Raw genomic sequence first — 17,025 nt, forward strand, 5'->3', positions numbered from 1 at the left:
ATTTAAACAGCACACGGTCATTTTCCTTCGCCCTTCTTGTCCGATCCGAGTTTTTGCTCCCTTCCTAATGACCTCGCCGTAGACGGGACGTTAAATAATAATTTTCCTCTCTCTTTCTGTTCTATGAACAGAGGTATCGAAGTAAATTACGACAGCACTTCCAGTCTCTATGATTATCTCAAGATCCATAGCTCTGCGAGAGTTAATTACTTAGACAAGTACTAAAGTCGAACGCAAGCATTGGTGCTGACGTCTCCCGTGACAGAAATTCCGTGCCTTACTTTCCACATGTGAATAAGTGTATTCCGGTTTACTTCGTCGCTATTTGTCCATAAACACTGAAGAATAAATATAACATAACAAAATCACGAGAATTACCTCTGTAACTGTGTATTCGAGAGTGGAACACACCGGCTAACTTACTCCTTTCACGAACAAAACGTTGCAAGTTATGAGAAACTAGGAGTCAACTGTTTCTCTTTTTATTGCGGGTTACATTAATTGGTAATTAGCGTGACCGTATTAGTTTTTAAGTGGAAAGAAGGAAGGGGAAAAAAACGAAAAGGAAAAGGAAAGATAGAAACGCTGCAGGTAGACGGAACTTCGGGAAGAAGTTTTATGACACAATACCTGATCCCAGTTAGCCTTTGCAGACAGCCACCTGTTGCGCAGTACGGAAGCATGCAATAAGACGAGAACAACACTTACAAATAAAACATTGGGTGCTCTACCTCTAGCAAATAAAATCGCTATGTTCCACACCACGCTTGTACTCTTCATTTTATTTGTACTCCACTATTGCATAATAGCGTAACTGAGAGCACGGTAGACAAATGAACACTATAACACAGGTTCGTCTTTTTCTCTCCCGTCTGTTGCTGGTCGCGAGTGGGAACAACGTACTAATTCTTCGTCTCTGACAGGCGACCTTTGAGGCGTTTCTAGCAAGATCCTCATGAATCCCGACACTCAGAAATAATGCTGTGTGTGGCGCATTGGCTAAATGTGAATGTTTGCCGTTGTCAGAAAAAATAAGCAACTAGTGCTCTCTTGTCATTGAAACATTCATTCTATGTTTATTGTACCGTCATTTTCGGGTCCTGGCCCCTGCGATAATGTAAATTAGTAATTCAAAGTAACTCATGTTATTATTTAAATGTATACGGGTTGTCAGAAACTGTCTAGAAAGCTTGTAATTGTGTTCAGGGTAGGCTGCGCTGCGCTGATAAATAATGGTTAAGTAACAAATTCGATACGTTGCGCCGTTTCCGATTTAATTAGCGTTGAAATTAGCGAGTCATATCATTGTGCATGCAAATCCAAGCAGCCTGTCAGAGACGGCGTCGCTAAACGTGTTCTTCGTTTGGTTTCCTAAAACCGAACAAGAGAGCTATGGAAATGCCGTGTGGCTAGCGCCTCCCGTCCGGTTGGCCGTTCACCTGGTGCAAGTCTTTCGAGTTGACGCCACTTCGGCGACTTGCGTGTCGATAGGGGGATGAAATGATGACGATAAGGACAACACAACACCCACTCCCTGAGCGGAGAAAATCTCCGACCCAGCCGGGAATCGAATCCGGGCCGTTAGGTATGACATTCTGTCGCGCTGACCACTCAGCTACCAGGGGCGGACAAGAGAGCTATACGAAAACTGGACATGGGACGGTGGCAAGGATCGAACCTGAGAGAACATGAGAACAGCTGATGCTAACTGTATCTACCAGGCCGTTTGAAACTGCGAACGCAACGGCCTAATTGGCCAACTTCAGTGCTAATGTAACCAGCAACGGCACAAGAATCTAATTTTTTTCTTAACAATTATTTCTCAGAACAGCCTACCCTACAACACCCCTACAATCTTCTCAGCCTGTTTCAGACCACCTTGTATAGAACATTATTGGAAAAATAATGGGATACCCCTAATATCGTGCTGGACCTCTTTTTCCCCGGCGCAGTGCAGCAGCTCGACGTGGCATGGATCCAGCAAGTCTTTGGAAGTCCCCTGCAGAAATATTGAGCCATGCTCCCTCTACAGCCGTCCATAATTGTTTAATTGCTTGCGGAGTTTTGTGCATGACCTGAACTTTCCAATATGTCCCATAAATGTTCCATAGGATTGATGTTTAGCCATCTGGGTGGTCAAATCATTCGCTCGAGTTATTCAGTATGTTCTTCAAACCAATGGCGAATGCATAAAAATTCCATCGCTCTTTAGGAACATAAAGTCCATGAAAGGCTACAAATGTTCTCAGTTGGTTGATATGGACCAGAGGACCCAGTCCATTCCATGTAAACACAGCGCACACCATTATGGATACAACACCAGTTTGCACAGTGCCTTGACAACTTGGATCCATGGCTTCGTGCGGCCTGCACCACACTCGAACCATACCATCAGCTGTTACCAATTGAAATCGGGACTCATGACACCAGGCCACAGTTCTCCCTTCGTCTAAGGTCTAACCGATATGGTCACATACCCAGAAGACTCATACTATATTAACAAAACCTTAACTGAGTACTCCATTTATCATATAAATGTTACATCAAGGAAATTATAATATGGTGATCCCAAAAGCAAAAAATAAGTCAAGGGAAAAGTGCATTCCAGAAGCTAAATTTGTAAATAAAAAACAGCGCAAAATAATTCTTTTAAATAATTAGACTACACGTCATCTTTTACACTGCAAAATTAAGAGGTACTGATGGTTCTAAATGCTCCATTGTTGTTGTTGTTGTTGTTGTTGTGGTCTTCAGTCCTGAGACTGGTTTGATGCAGCTCTCCATGCTACTCTATCCTGTGCAAGCTTCTTCATCTCCCAGTACCTACTGCAACCTACATCCTTCTGAATCTGCTTAGTGTATTGATCTCTTGGTCTCCCTCTACGATTTTTACCCTCCACACTGTCCTCCAATGCTAAATTTGTGATCCCTTGATGCCTCAAAACATGTCCTACCAACCGATCCCTTCTTCTAGTCAAGTTGTGCCACAAACTTCTCTTCTCCCCAATCCTATTCAATATCTCCTCATTAGTTACGTGATCTACCCACCTTATCTTCAACATTCTTCTGTAGCACCACATTTCGAAAGCTTCTATTCTCTTCTTGTCCAAACTGGTTATCGTCCATGTTTCACTTCCATACATGGCTACACTCCATACAAATACTTTCAGAAACGACTTCCTGACATTTAAATCTATACTCGATGTTAACAAATTTCTCTTCTTCAGAAACGATTTCCTTGCCATTGCCAGTCTACATTTTATATCCTCTCTACTTCGACCATCATCAGTTATTTTACTCCCTAAATAGCAAAACTCCTTTACTACTTTAAGTGTCTCATTTCCTAATCTAATTCCCTCAGCATCACCCGATTTAATTTGTCTACATTCCATTATCCTCGTTTTGCTTTTGTTGATGTTCATCTTATATCCTCCTTTCAAGACACTGTCCATTCCGTTCAACTGCTCTTCCAAGTCCTTTGCTGTCTCTGACAGAATTACAATGTCATCGGCGAACCTCAAAGTTTTTACTTCTTCTCCATGAATTTTAATACCTACTCCGAATTTTTCTTTTGTTTCCTTTACTGCTTGCTCAATATACAGATTGAATAACATTGGGGATAGGCTACAATCCTGTCTCACTCCTTTCCCAACCACTGCTTCCCTTTCATGCCCCTCGACTCTTATAACTGCCATCTGGTTTCTGTACAAATTGTAAATAGCCTTTCGCTCCCTGTATTTTACCCCTGCCATAATGCTCCATTATGTTTTCAAAACAATAAAAACTCACAAACAAACAAGATTAACAGTTTATAAAGTTTCAGCACGACCAACCCTCTGTTTGCGATAGCGAATCATGGGCTATTGGAAGTGAACAAAGGGCAGACTTGACAGCCACTGAAATTGACTGTGTAATGTGAACATTTGGGTGTTGTCTTCTAGACTATAAGCATAATAAAACCATAATCAAAGAGCTTAAGGTATCACATGCAAAATAAAATCATCAAGAATACGGACAAAATTGGCTTTAGTACATTACTACAATGAAATGTTTCGAATTCTCACTACAAATTGTAAATTATATACGTAGAGGAAAAACATTTGTGGCGTAGGCCCTACAAGAGGTGGAAGAAGGTCGTAACAGACTTATTACTTGGAATGACGATTGTTACGTTTTACTTTCGTAACGTTCAGTCTGATATATCACGTAGTAAAAAATGGACATTCATCCACTACTGATGGCAACGAATTCCGTAATTTAAGTTTCTCGTTTTTTAGCTTGTGGACGATGAGGCGCCTCTGGGATGGGCATTGATGTAGCCAAATAGAATGACACACCGTAGCACAACAATCGAAATGCGTTGCCAATGCAGCCGTGATTCCAGTTTTTTGCCATTTCAAAGTGACAGAAAGAGATGAATGCAGAAGTCATGCCAGTCAAATATGCAGTCGACGAAAAGCCCCTAACCAAAAGCGCTGCAGCACACGTATTGCGGTAGGCTCGGCAATAACCGCGCAAAGGATTACACATTATGAAATGGAACTAGCATTTAGCGACCCAAAGTCTGTCCATTCGATGCACTAATCCCGTCGACCCATCATCACGCACGGAACGATGTAATCTGGTCTCTGATGCGACTTTTTCGGTCCGTCTGTCCGTATTACGTCCATCCCAAACCAGGCGGCAAAAAAAGAAACGCCGCACAGTACACAAACCGCCATCGACCGAACAATAATAATTATAATAATAAAGTTCGCGACGGTCTATCGATATGAAATTAATGGTTTTTGCGAAGGGGAGCGGACGGACGGTGGTGGGGGTAGCTTTTCTGACCGAAATTTTCGGAGAAAACAATACAGGCAGCTAATTATGTTTGCTCGGCGAGCCAGGCATTGTACGCGGGCTAAGGCCACGCCGTTACTAAATCAAATTCGTTCGCAGTAATTAATTAGCGCAATTATCTTTAGGAAAGCCGCCCTACCGCATCCCCCCCTCCGGGCCACCCGCGCAGTCCTTTTATTGCGTGCACACCGCCGCCACACGCGCGCGCACGCACGGACCGACATCGCTGGGGACACAGAGCTGGTGTGGCGCGGAGAGGCGGGGGTTCCCCGCGCCCCGCAAGGCCGCGGCTAATTAATTAACTATCCGCAAATAATGACGCGCAAGGCCGGCCCACCGCCCCGGGCCGTCTCGTGACCTCCCTGTCGCCGGCCCACTGCCACCAGTCCTCCCTTTTTTCTAACTTGTTTACGGACGGTGTTGCTCTTCCTGATTCCAATAGTGTCCAAAAGTTCTTTTTGATTTTCCGTAACAGTTTCACTGCTAGTAAATGCGATACCCTACCCCCATGAACAAAGGACCTTGCCGTTGGTGGAGAGGCTTGCGTGCCTCAGCGATACAGATGGCCGTACCGTAGGTGCAACCACAACGGAGGGAGTGAGACGGGGTTGTAGCCTCTCCCCGATGTTATTCAATCTGTATATTGAGCAAGCAGTAAAGGAAACAAAAGAAAAATTCGGATCTGGTATTAAAATCCATGGAGAAGGAATAAAAACTCTGAGGTTCGCCGATGACATTGTAATTCTGTCAGAGACAGCAAAGGACCTGGAAGAGCAGCTGAACGGAATAGACAGTGTCTTGAAAGGAGGATATAAGATGAACATCAACCAAATCAAGACGAGGATATTGGAATGTATTCGAATTAAATCGGGTGATGCTGCGGGAATTAGATTAGGAAATGAGGCACTTAATGTAGCAAGTGAGTTTTGCTATCTGGGGAGCAAAATAACATGATAGTCGAAGTAGAGGGGATATAAAATGTAGACTGGCAATGGCATGGAAAGCGTTTCTGAAGAAGTGAAATTTGATAACATCGAGTATAGATTTAAGTGTCAGGAAGTCGTTTCTGAAAGTATTTGTATGGAGTGTAGCCATGTATGGAAGTGAAACATGGACGATAAATAGTTTAGACAGAGAAGAGAATAGAAGCTTTTGAAATGTGGTGCTACAGAAGAATGCTGAAGATTAGATGGGTAGATCACATAACTAATGAGGAGGTATTGAATAGAATTGGGGAGAAGAGGAGTTTGTGGCACAACTTGACAAGAAGAAGGGACCGGTTGGTAGGACATGTTCTGAGGCATCGTGGGATCACAAATTTAGCATTGGAGGGCAGCGTGGAGGGTAAAAATTGTAAAGGGAGACCAAGAGATGAATAGACTAAGCAGATTCAGAAGGATGTAGGTTGTAGTAAGTACTGGGAGATGAAGAAGCTTGCAAAGGATAGGGTAGTATGGAGAGCTGCATCAAACCAGTCTCAGGACTGAAGACAACAACAACAACAATTGCGATACCCGCTATTACTTGTTCGTTCATTTAATGAAGTAAGATACAGGAGGACAATTATTGAACTATAAGAAACAAATTCGTCATCTCTTCTGAGTGGTTTGCCGTAGGACGTTCAAACTACACGGTTGGGCGCGGATCATGATGGGAATTAGTATGGTATGGTTTAGCGACGATGCCCACTTCAATCTGGATGGGTTCGTCAATAAGTATAACTGCCGCATTTGTGGGACTGAGAATCCGCGCTTCGCGGTCGACAAGTCTCTTCACTCACAACGGGTGACTGTGGTGTGCAATGTCCTGTCACGGAATAATCGGTGCGATATTCCTTGACGGCACGGTGACTACCGAACAGTACGTGAAGGAATGAGATTTTCACTCTGCAGCGGAGTGTGCGCTGATATCATATCAGCGCACACTCCGCTGCAGAGTGAAAATCTCATTCTGGATACATCCCCTAGGCTGTGGCTAAGCCATGTCTCTGCAATATCCTTTCTTGCAGGAGTGCCAGTTCTGCAAGGTTCGCATGAGAGCTTCTGTAAAGTTTGGATGGTAGGATACGAGGTACTGGCAGAAGTAAAGCTGTGAGGACGGGGCGTGAGTTGTGCTTGGGTAGCTCAGTTGGTAGAGCACTTTCCCCCGAAAGGCAAAGGTCCCGAGTTCGAGTTCGGTCCGGCACACAGTTTTAATCTGCCAGGAAGTTTCAGTACGTGAAGGTTTTGAAAGATGATTTCATCCACATTATCCAATGCGACCCTGATTTCGACAAGATGTGGTTCATCGCAAGACGGAGCTCGACCCCATCGAAGGAGGAGAATATCTGATGTCCTGGAGGAGCACTTTGGGGAGCGCATTCTGGCTCTGGGGCACCCGTAGGCCGTTGACATGGGCCTCGATTAGCCGCCATATTTTCCGTATCTGAACACATTAGACTCCTTTTTGAGGGGTTATATTAAAGACAATGTGTACAGCAATAACCCCAAAACCATTGCTGAGCTGAAAACAGATATTCAGTAGGTCATCGACAGCATCGACGTTCAGACACTTCAGCGGGTCGTGCGGAATTTCGCTTTTCGTTAACTTCAAAACTTGTTGTAACAGAAGAAAGAAGTAAAATGTAGCTATGAGACATTGATTTCTTGATCAGTATGCATCAGTCTTGGGAGTGTATGATTTCCTATTGGTCAGTTTGTAAATCAGTATACAATGCACTTCACTCTTCACAGTCATTCGCACTTCGCTGCATTGTTTAACAGAGGCCTAAATAAAGATGCTTATCCAAACGTTTATTTGAACGCCAAAATACTATACCATATTTCAAGCGGTAGAAAATTATTCGAGTATTTAACTAGTATTCTTGGATTGCTCACTCTTCAAATCCCCCTACACAAAATTTGGTTCCACCTCACATTAAGCCTTTTGGAACTGTTACATCCTCATATTCCATTGACGTCTGAACTAACTCACGCAATCAATGTTTCGAAGACCTATATTTAATGCAGTATTTGAAACATGGTGCTGCTTTTAACTTTTTCACATACACAAAGAGTTTTTACAGGTGAAAGAAGCTAAAAAATGACAAAAAAACCTAGGTTGGCTCGGAATTAGGTCTGACACACACTCAGCCACGGAATCAAATGTGTTAGACTTACGTGATAACTACTGCCATATACAGGGTGTTACAAAAAGGTACGGCCAAACTTTCAGGAAACATTCCTCATACACAAATAAAGAAAAGATGTTAAGTGGACATGTGTCCGGAAACGCTTAATTTCCATGTTAGAGCTCATTTTAGTTTCGTCAGTATGTACTGTACTTCCTCATTCCAACGTGATCAAACTATAAATTTTCACAATCAACATGTGTGGGCTGACGAGAATCCGCACGCAGTTGTGCAATCACGTCATCAACACAGATTTTCTGTGAACGTTTGGGCAGGCATTGTTGGTGATGTCTTGATTGGGCCCCATGTTCTTCCACCTACGCTCAATGGAGCACGTTATCATGATTTCATACGGGATAGTCTACCTGTGCTGCTAGAACATGCGCCTTTACAAGTACGACACAACATGTGGTTCATGCACGATGGATCTCCTGCACATTTCAGTCGAAGTGTTCGTACGCTTCTCAACAACAGATTGGGTGACCGATGGATTGGTAGAGGCGGACCAATTCCATGGCCTCCACGCTCTCCTGACCTCAACCCTTTTGACTTTCATTTATGGGGGCATTTGAAACCTCTTGTCTACGCAACCACGGTACCAAATGTAGAGACTCTTCGTGCTCGTATTGTGGACGGTTGTGATACAATACGCGATTCTCCAGGGCTGCATCAGCGCATCAGGGATTCCATGCGACGGAGGGTGGATGCTTGTATCCTCGCTAACGCAGGACATTTTGAACATTTCCTGTAACAAAGTGTTTGAAGTCACGCTGGTACGTTCTGTTGCTGTGTGTTTCCATTCCATGATTAATGTGATTTGAAGAGAAATAATAAAATGAGCTCTAACATGGAAAGTAAGCGTTTCCGGACACATGTCCACATAACATATTTTCTTTCTTTGTGTGTGAGGAATGTTTCCTGAAAGTTTGGCCGTACCTTTTTTGTAACACCCTGTATACAGTGACGTTTCAAGTGACTTAACTGATCAATAAAATAGTATTGACTTTATAAAAAGCATGGCAAATTGTTACTTTCCATATTTATAATCTTCACGTATTTCATCTACATATTTATTTTCAGCAGTTCTGTATCAGTAAGAGCTGATCACATTTTAAGATTTTTTTTCGACGCTTACTGTTGGTTTAGCATGCTTCGTTGGCTCAGTTTGTAAGTGCCACATTAGGAGACAAGTGTATGGGGATCGATCCCTGGTCAGTCCTACGATTTTTTTCTGTTACCTCTTCCTTCATTTCTTGAAATGTTTGTTGCTGTGATAAATGCCAACTTGCACCGTTAATCGGCGTCCAGGGCGAACTAGAGGTCAGCTCGAAGGTTCCGAGGGAGGCAAGATCGTGCCACCTCCATGCGTAGTAAACAACCGTGGCTTTCAAGTCGACCGTTATGTTGATGGCAGCTTTACTACTATTGCTTTCCCTTGCTCTAACTTATGTGTAATCTTAGCGCGTCAACTTTTCCATTAAGTTCTAGGAGTTCCATTTAATTTAGCATCGACATCTCAATGAATATGTAAATTCTACTACTCGCATTTTTTTACGATACGATTATTAAGTTACGTAATCCGCAGTCACCGTTTTATAAGGTTCGAAATGGCCTGGGAAGAATCCTCCCAAAAGAACAAAACTAATTTCTTGGCGCTATTCCTGCAAAATCCGCGACTGTGCTTGTCTATAATAACATCGACGCCGACGGAACGTTAAACCGTTAGCCATGTTTTCTTCCTGGCATGTTTTTTTTTCACTTTTTATTATCACGTAATGCCGTACTGGTAACTAATTACGCACAAGACTGCAATCCAGACTGGCGAAAGGAGCTGAAAGTTGCACGCAGCGAAATAGTGTCAGAGAGCCGATAATGGAAGAAGGCGAGAGAGCGCGAACCTCACGGGCCCGGAGAGACCTGTTTGTTTCTGGAGAGACGGTACGGCCGGGCGACCGGTCTGGGGTCGGAGGGCGCCTCTACGCAACTCTTGACCCTTACACCCTCACCTCGAGCTTCAGCGGTGTCTAACAAGCAGCAGTTCGAAGACGCTACTTGGGGTTTAAACAAAGGTCACTGACCTCTTTGAAATCACATGGTGAGGGAGAAGTCAAAAGGTACAAGGCAAAGTACACAACAGCGAGCACTACACTCCTATTGTACATGTCAGATTAGAGAGAAGGTGACAGAAATCCTGAGTCCCATTTCCAGCTCATGGAGGATACTGAGAGATTTAGCCGGCCATTACGAAAATCTTGTTTGTAGCTGATTTCACTTTTGAAAAGATGAAAAAATTACCTTTCACACAGCTACCTGGAACGTACACAGTAACTTAATATGATTAATGACATACGGGCCTCCACTATACCATGTTCTTTTGGCTACATTAAAGCTGCCGCTATATACAATACATATATGAGTTCTGAATTCGCTTATGGCTTTGTGGAAAACATTCAAGGTTTCATAGTCTCATCCTGACGAAAAACTAAAAACTTACCTTATCAGATTGTATGAAGTGCATTTTTATATGTGTGTTCCACGCCAGTACGTTATTTTATTTTTCCACTACTAGTGTCGAGCATAGCTCATTTCAAGGGATACCAGAATAAAATTAAGCCACTGTAAATACACATTTTTGTGGTTCAAAAATGGCTCTAAGCACTATGGGACTTAACATCTGAGGTCATCAGTCCCCTAGACTTAGAACTACTTAAACCTAACTAACCTAAGGACATCATAAACATTCATGCCGGAGGCAGGATTCGAACCTGCTACCGCAGCAGCAATGCGGTTCCGGACTGAAGCGCCTAGAAGCGCTCGGCCACAGTGGCCGGCACATTTTTGTGAATATACATTATACAACCAGCAGATCATATACATCTGCTGTTGTTGTCTTAAGACTGAAGTAATGCAGCTCTCCATGCTATTCGTTCTGTCTAAGCCTCGTTATAACTACTGTAAACTACAACCATTTCAACCTGCTTACTGTATTCAGTCCTTATTGTCTCTCTACAATTCTTAATCGCCTCGCCCCGTCCCTAGACATGCACCATTACCAAATTGACAATTCCTTCATGCCTCAGGATGTGTTCGTATCAACCGATAGTGCCGTCTTTTGGTCGAGCTGTGACACAAATTTCTTTTTTCCCGCAATTCGATTCAGCATCGCTTTTGAGTGGTCTAAAGTCAAAACAGACGTACGCACTCAGACACACACACACACACACACACACACACACACACACACACTCGATTCAATACCTCATCATCAGTTACTCGATTTAACCTTGAGCGTTCTTCTTTAGCACCTTGTTTGAAAAACTTCTACAGTATTTTGGTCTGCGCTGACTGTCTTCCACTTCTCATTCCTTTCAGGATTGCAGACCAAATACCTTCCGAAAATCATCATCATTTCCTTGGGCCTTTGTCCGACGTCAACGCGGGGTCGGGCATGTTACTATGGATTTGGCATTGTTAGTGGCAGAGGGTGGCCGGATGTCTTTCCTGTCAGCACCCCGCACCCACCTGGACGAAATTAGTGTACCCCAACTGTCTGCATCTCGCGTAAGTCGTGAAATAGTGCGAACGTTTCCTAATGTCTGCAAGTCGTGTAACTGAGGCGGGACATGGGGACCAGCCTGGTATTCACCTAGTGGGATGTGGAAAACCGCCTAAAAACCACATCAAGGCTGGCCGGCCCTCATCGTTAATCCGCCAGGCGGATTCGATCTGGGGCCGGCGCGCTTATCCGAGTCCAGGAAGCAGCGCATTAGCGCCCTCAGCTAACCTGGTGGGTAAATACCTTCCGAAAACAATTCCTAATATTTAAATTTATGTTCCATGTTAAAAAAATTCTCTTTTCCAGAAACGCTCTTCTAGCTATTGTCAGCCTGCATTTTATATCGTCTCCGCCATAGTTATTCTGTTGCTACACTAACAATCCTAAGCATCACTTTGCTTAGTTCGACTACATTCGATCACTCTCTTTTTATTTTTGTTAATGCTATACTGGGTGTAACAGGTATAAGTGCAGAAATTTTTATATGAGGTGCTTTAAAATATACGCACATCAGTGTGTTGTCTTTTTCACTGCGTTGAAGACTTTGCACAACACGTCACATAATTTACTACCTGATATTTTCTGCACAGTCGTAACTGCACCACTAAGTGGACCACGCCTGTCGGTATGCATGGCCATTTCGCTTCCACGCGTCACTCTTCCACACCTGGCGTGCAGCCCAGGGGAAATTAAGCATTAATGGCTTGCACTTGACACATGACTAGGAGGTACTAACCAACCTAACAACATACTGCTCCTAGTACCTATAATTATCAGTCACCAAATGACGCAAATACTGATATAATGCTGTTTAGTACACTGTCCTCAGTCAACAGTAGATGTACCTGCACTTATTCCCGTTACACCCTGTATAATTCATTTCAGGCATCTGTTCTGCATCTTGCCGTTGTTGAGTTCTTGACACCCTTTTTGTATATGCCGTTCAGCAGGTTTAGTAAATAATAAAATTAAATCAGTGCATTTTTGTTTGTTTGTGTATGTCCACATTATTTTCCCTCCCGACAGACAAACACACACACCTATATACGTGTGTGTGTCTGCTGGGAGGGAAAATAATGTGGAAATACATAAATAAAAGATGCAACTGATAGAATTTACTACAGCTGCTGAAAGGCATATACAAAAAAGGATGTCGGAATTCAACAATGGCAATATGCAGACCAGACTATTACGTGAGACCACATAAAGAATGTCTACAGTTGTTTCAAAATGAGTGAAAGCAGAAGCACCCTATATTGAAGAGCACCGTGTGAGTGGAATGAGAAACACAACCGGCTGTTGCCCCTCGAGTGGTGAAAACAAGTGGAGGCATGCCAGAGACGAGAGAATGAGTCAGTACTGCAAGACTTCGGGGACGTGAGTGAATTTATGAGCAACGTGGAATGTCCAATATAAAAGAGGCGTGCTGCCGGGGTTGCGGGCAGCTCCGGGGACAGCGCGCCTCCCCCGGGGGCTGTAGCGGCAATATCGGGCCGGCCTTGGGGCTGCTACGCCAATAACGAGGGGGCCGTCTCGCAAACGCCCCCGCGTCCGCCCCCGCCACAGCCGCTGACGGCGCAGCGCGCCCTCCACCCCGCCGCCTAAAATCGGGCCTGTTCGGAGGCGGCTTGCCAGGACCAACGTCTCTTGTAGCAGGCTGGAATTCCCCACCGAGGGCATGATGCGATACAGCGCAGCATACCATATGGATACAGTCCGTGTACTAGCAAACAGCGCCGCGCGGAGTAGCCACACGGTCTATGGCGCCTTGTCAGGGTTCACGCGGCTTCCCCCGTCGGAGGTTCGAGTCCTGTCTCGGGCATGGGTGTGTCTGTTGTCCTTAGCGTAAGTTAGTTTAAGTTAGATTAAGTAGTATTTAAGCCTAGGGACCGATGACCTAAGCAGTTTGGCCCCATAGGAGCTTACCACCTCCACCACCACCATCACCAGTAGCAAACAACCAGCCTTAGTGGTAGTCGTACCACAGTTTCTGTCCTACACACGGCCGGCCGTTGGTGGCCGAGCGGTTCTGGCGGTACAGTCTGGAACCGCGCGACCGCTACGGTCGCAGGTTCGAATCCTGCCTCGGGCATGGATGTGTGTGTTGTCCTTAGGTTAGTTAGGTTTAAGTAGTTCTAAGTTCTAGGGGACTTATGACCTCAGCAGTTGAGTCCCATAGTGCTCAGAGCCATTTGAACCATTTGTCCTACACACGCTCAGCGTCTCACGTTTGTCTCGGAAAGACTCCAAGGGTTGCTATTACGTTGTCGTCTATCCTAACCTACATGCATGCGGCAGTGTGCGTACCTAATATGTTCCAAAATGCCGCGCATAAAAACAGGATTTTCCGGTGCATATACATTCGCTTCTGTTGGTGATAAAAAGGTAGGGTGAAGTGTTTTGATACCTCTTGGCCTAGGGACAGTTTGTAACTGCAACAGAATGATCGACTTACTGTCACTGTCCTATAGCACAAGGTCAACGTATGAATATTCAAATGGTTCAAATGGCTCTGAGCACTATGCGACTCAACTTCTGAGGTCATCAGTCGCCTAGAACTTCGAACTAATTAAACCTAACTAACCTAAGGACATCACACACATCCATGCCCGAGGCAGGATTCGAACCTGCGACCGTAGCGGTCACACGGTGCCAGACTCAAGCGCCTTTAACCGCACGGCCACACCGGCCGGCGTATGAATATTGGACACTTCCTCCTGCTTAGGCAAATGCAGCAAATGGGGTGGTTCTTTTTGCATTTGATGTATACGGTTGGCTTAATGGGACTTATGAAGCCTTCATTAACTCATGGGCAGTTTTTGGAAAACCCCACAAAAGGATTTTTTACTGTATTTTCGCCGTCACCAAAGGACCAAACCCCGACCGAGGATTCAAAGACGGTTGTGCCCAGAAAATGGCTGAAAATTTTTACGATATTATCCTTAGATCCCGATCTCGAACAACCTCGAAAATTTTCTTGATATCTTTATCCATTTTCAAGATATTGATGTAAGTTACCCTACCTCCACATGTAAAATGCTGTACGAAGCGAAATCTAAATAACACGTAACTCTAGCAAATTACTCAAATTTTAACGATATATTCTCTAGGCAGTTATCTAGAGGCGCCATCTCCCCTTTTCAAAAGTCCGTATCCGTTATAGAGACTGACCCCAAAAACTTGTCTCTTGGGTACCAAAACCCAGCCGTCGATTCCGCGACAGCTATGCATGGCAAATGGCTGTAATTTTTTAGACGTATTCCTAAGAAACAACGGTCGAACAACCATGAAAATTTTCTCCATACCTTTTCCCTTTTGCAAGATACATAAGTTCATCGTTACCCTATTTGTACACGTAAAATACGTAAGTAAAATCCGATGTGAGGCGAAAACATAGTTCATAAAATTACGTAGCACGGAGAAGAGACAAATATGCTGTAAAGTGTCTCCGTTATCATCTGCCAACCCCATATTGTAGTACTGAAGCACACGCAGAATCTTTTTGCACGTAAAATCGTCTAAGGCATGAAATTGGGTTTGCATTATTTTAATTTCACATATGGAAACGATCTAAATATTACTGACCAATATATTTCTTTTATAAGACTTACACGCTCTGCTGCAGCGCAGAAAAGAAGGGAACCAGCGGAAAAATGCCCAATCGGAGCACAAAAAATGCGAATATGTTCCTGTTTACGTAAGACACTGAGTGAAAAATAGGGTACCAGCTGCCTCAATCTACCGTCCGAACCCTCTTAAATTTTTTTCCCAAAAACTTTGGCGTTCCAATATATTCGCGAACGAGATAATGGTAGTGCGGGGGAAAGAGAAGGACACAGTGGCAGTGGAACACAGGTGACAGTTATAGAACAGTAGAACAGTACTAGGAGGAGGGTGAAGGAGGCCGTGCCAGGTGGGCGAGAAGAGGGGGAGAGGAGAATAAAGAGAAAGTCGAAGTGGATGAGACCCAGTGGTAAGCACAGACGGAATACATGACAATGACAACGAGGAAGAGAGAGATAGTGACGTTGAGAAGAAACGGCGACAGTAGGAAGCAAGAACGAACGAGATACTGGAATTAAGAGAGAGCAAGAGGGAGACAGTAACAGTGAGAGACTGTAGCAGCAGGACAGAGCGAAAGGGACTGTGGTTGTGACACAGGAGAGTGACAGAGGGACACAAACAAATAGTGACAATGAGGTGAGTTGAGAAGCTACATCGTCGTATTCTTTGGCCCCACGGTTATTCTGCAAGGACACGTTAATGCGAAGGATGGTGTGACCATTTTGGCTGATCAGGAGCATCCCACGGTACAATGTTCGTTCCCCAATGGTGATGCAGCGTTCCGAAACAACAACGCCCCTGTCCTCACAGCTCGCATCGTCCAGGAATGGTTTTCTGAGCACTTGGATGTGCTGTCGCATCTCCTAGGACCACAGCCACCTATTATTGAGCCTCTGAGGTCTACTTTGGAGAGAAGGGTACGTGATCGCTATCCACTTCCCATCATCATTACCTGAACTTTCCAATATTTTGCAGGAATAACAGTATAAGATGACCATGAAAAGCATACAGGATTTCTATTTATTCGTTCTGGGACTACTGGAAATTGCTTTTAATGCCAACGGGCTTTGTACAGCGTATTAGGCATGGTTATATGTTGTTTTTACGGTGTCTCGTCTTTTCTTTTATCCTCCTGCTGAATTAGTGGATTTCCCCATTTTCGACCCGTATCGTTTGAGCAAGCAGTGAAGGAAACAAAAGAAAAATTCGGAGTATGAATTAAAATCCATGGAGAAGAAATAAAAACTCTGAGGTTCGCCGATGACATTGTAATTCTGTCAGAGACAGCAAAGGACCTGGAACAGCAGCTGAACCGAATAGACAGTATATATGAAGACAGTAACTGTTCCCGAAAGAACAGAATACTGTTGATGACCGTGCAGCTTTTCCCTGGAATAAATGATGACTAACTGAAACCCTCAGCTGCCGACAGGTGTTGTTGATATACCTCAATGTGGACAGCTGAAAATGTGTGCCCCGACCGGGACTCGAACCCGGGATCTCCTGCTTACATGGCAGACGCTCTATCCATTTGAGCCACCGAGGACACAGATGAATAGCGCGACTGCAGGGACTCATCCCTTGCACGCTTCCCGTGAGACTCACATTCCCAACTGTCCACAATTCTACATATGTAATGTACCTTATAGACTGTGTCCTCGGTGGCTCAGATGGATAGAGCGTCTGCCATGTAAGCAGGAGATCCCGGGTTCGAGTCCCGGTCGGGGCACACATTTTCAGCTGTCCACATCGAGGTATATCAACAACACCTGTCGGCAGCTGAGGATTTCAGTTAGTCATCATTTATTCCAGGGAAAAGCTGCACGGTCATCAACAGTATTCTGCTCTTTCGGAAACAGTTACTGTCTTCATATATATAGTTAAAGGCTACCCA

General features: G+C 44.3%; 1 protein-coding gene and 2 non-coding genes across 3 annotated transcripts in view; 1 reads left to right on the forward strand and 2 right to left on the reverse strand.

Moving 5' to 3' along the window:
- Window positions 1-17,025, reverse strand: part of LOC124802692 (nucleolar protein 4-like) — a 432,554-nt gene that overhangs the window by 220,692 nt on the left and 194,837 nt on the right. The gene's annotated exons all lie outside the window — the stretch shown is intronic.
- On the reverse strand, window positions 16,604-16,677 carry Trnat-ugu. The gene has a single exon. It is a non-coding gene; the product is annotated as a tRNA-Thr (tRNA).
- Window positions 16,787-16,860, forward strand: Trnat-ugu. Its single transcript has one exon. It is a non-coding gene; the product is annotated as a tRNA-Thr (tRNA).

Source organism: Schistocerca piceifrons, chromosome 6, assembly GCF_021461385.2.
Source record: "Schistocerca piceifrons isolate TAMUIC-IGC-003096 chromosome 6, iqSchPice1.1, whole genome shotgun sequence".
In the NCBI taxonomy this organism is placed as follows: domain Eukaryota; kingdom Metazoa; phylum Arthropoda; class Insecta; order Orthoptera; family Acrididae; genus Schistocerca; species Schistocerca piceifrons.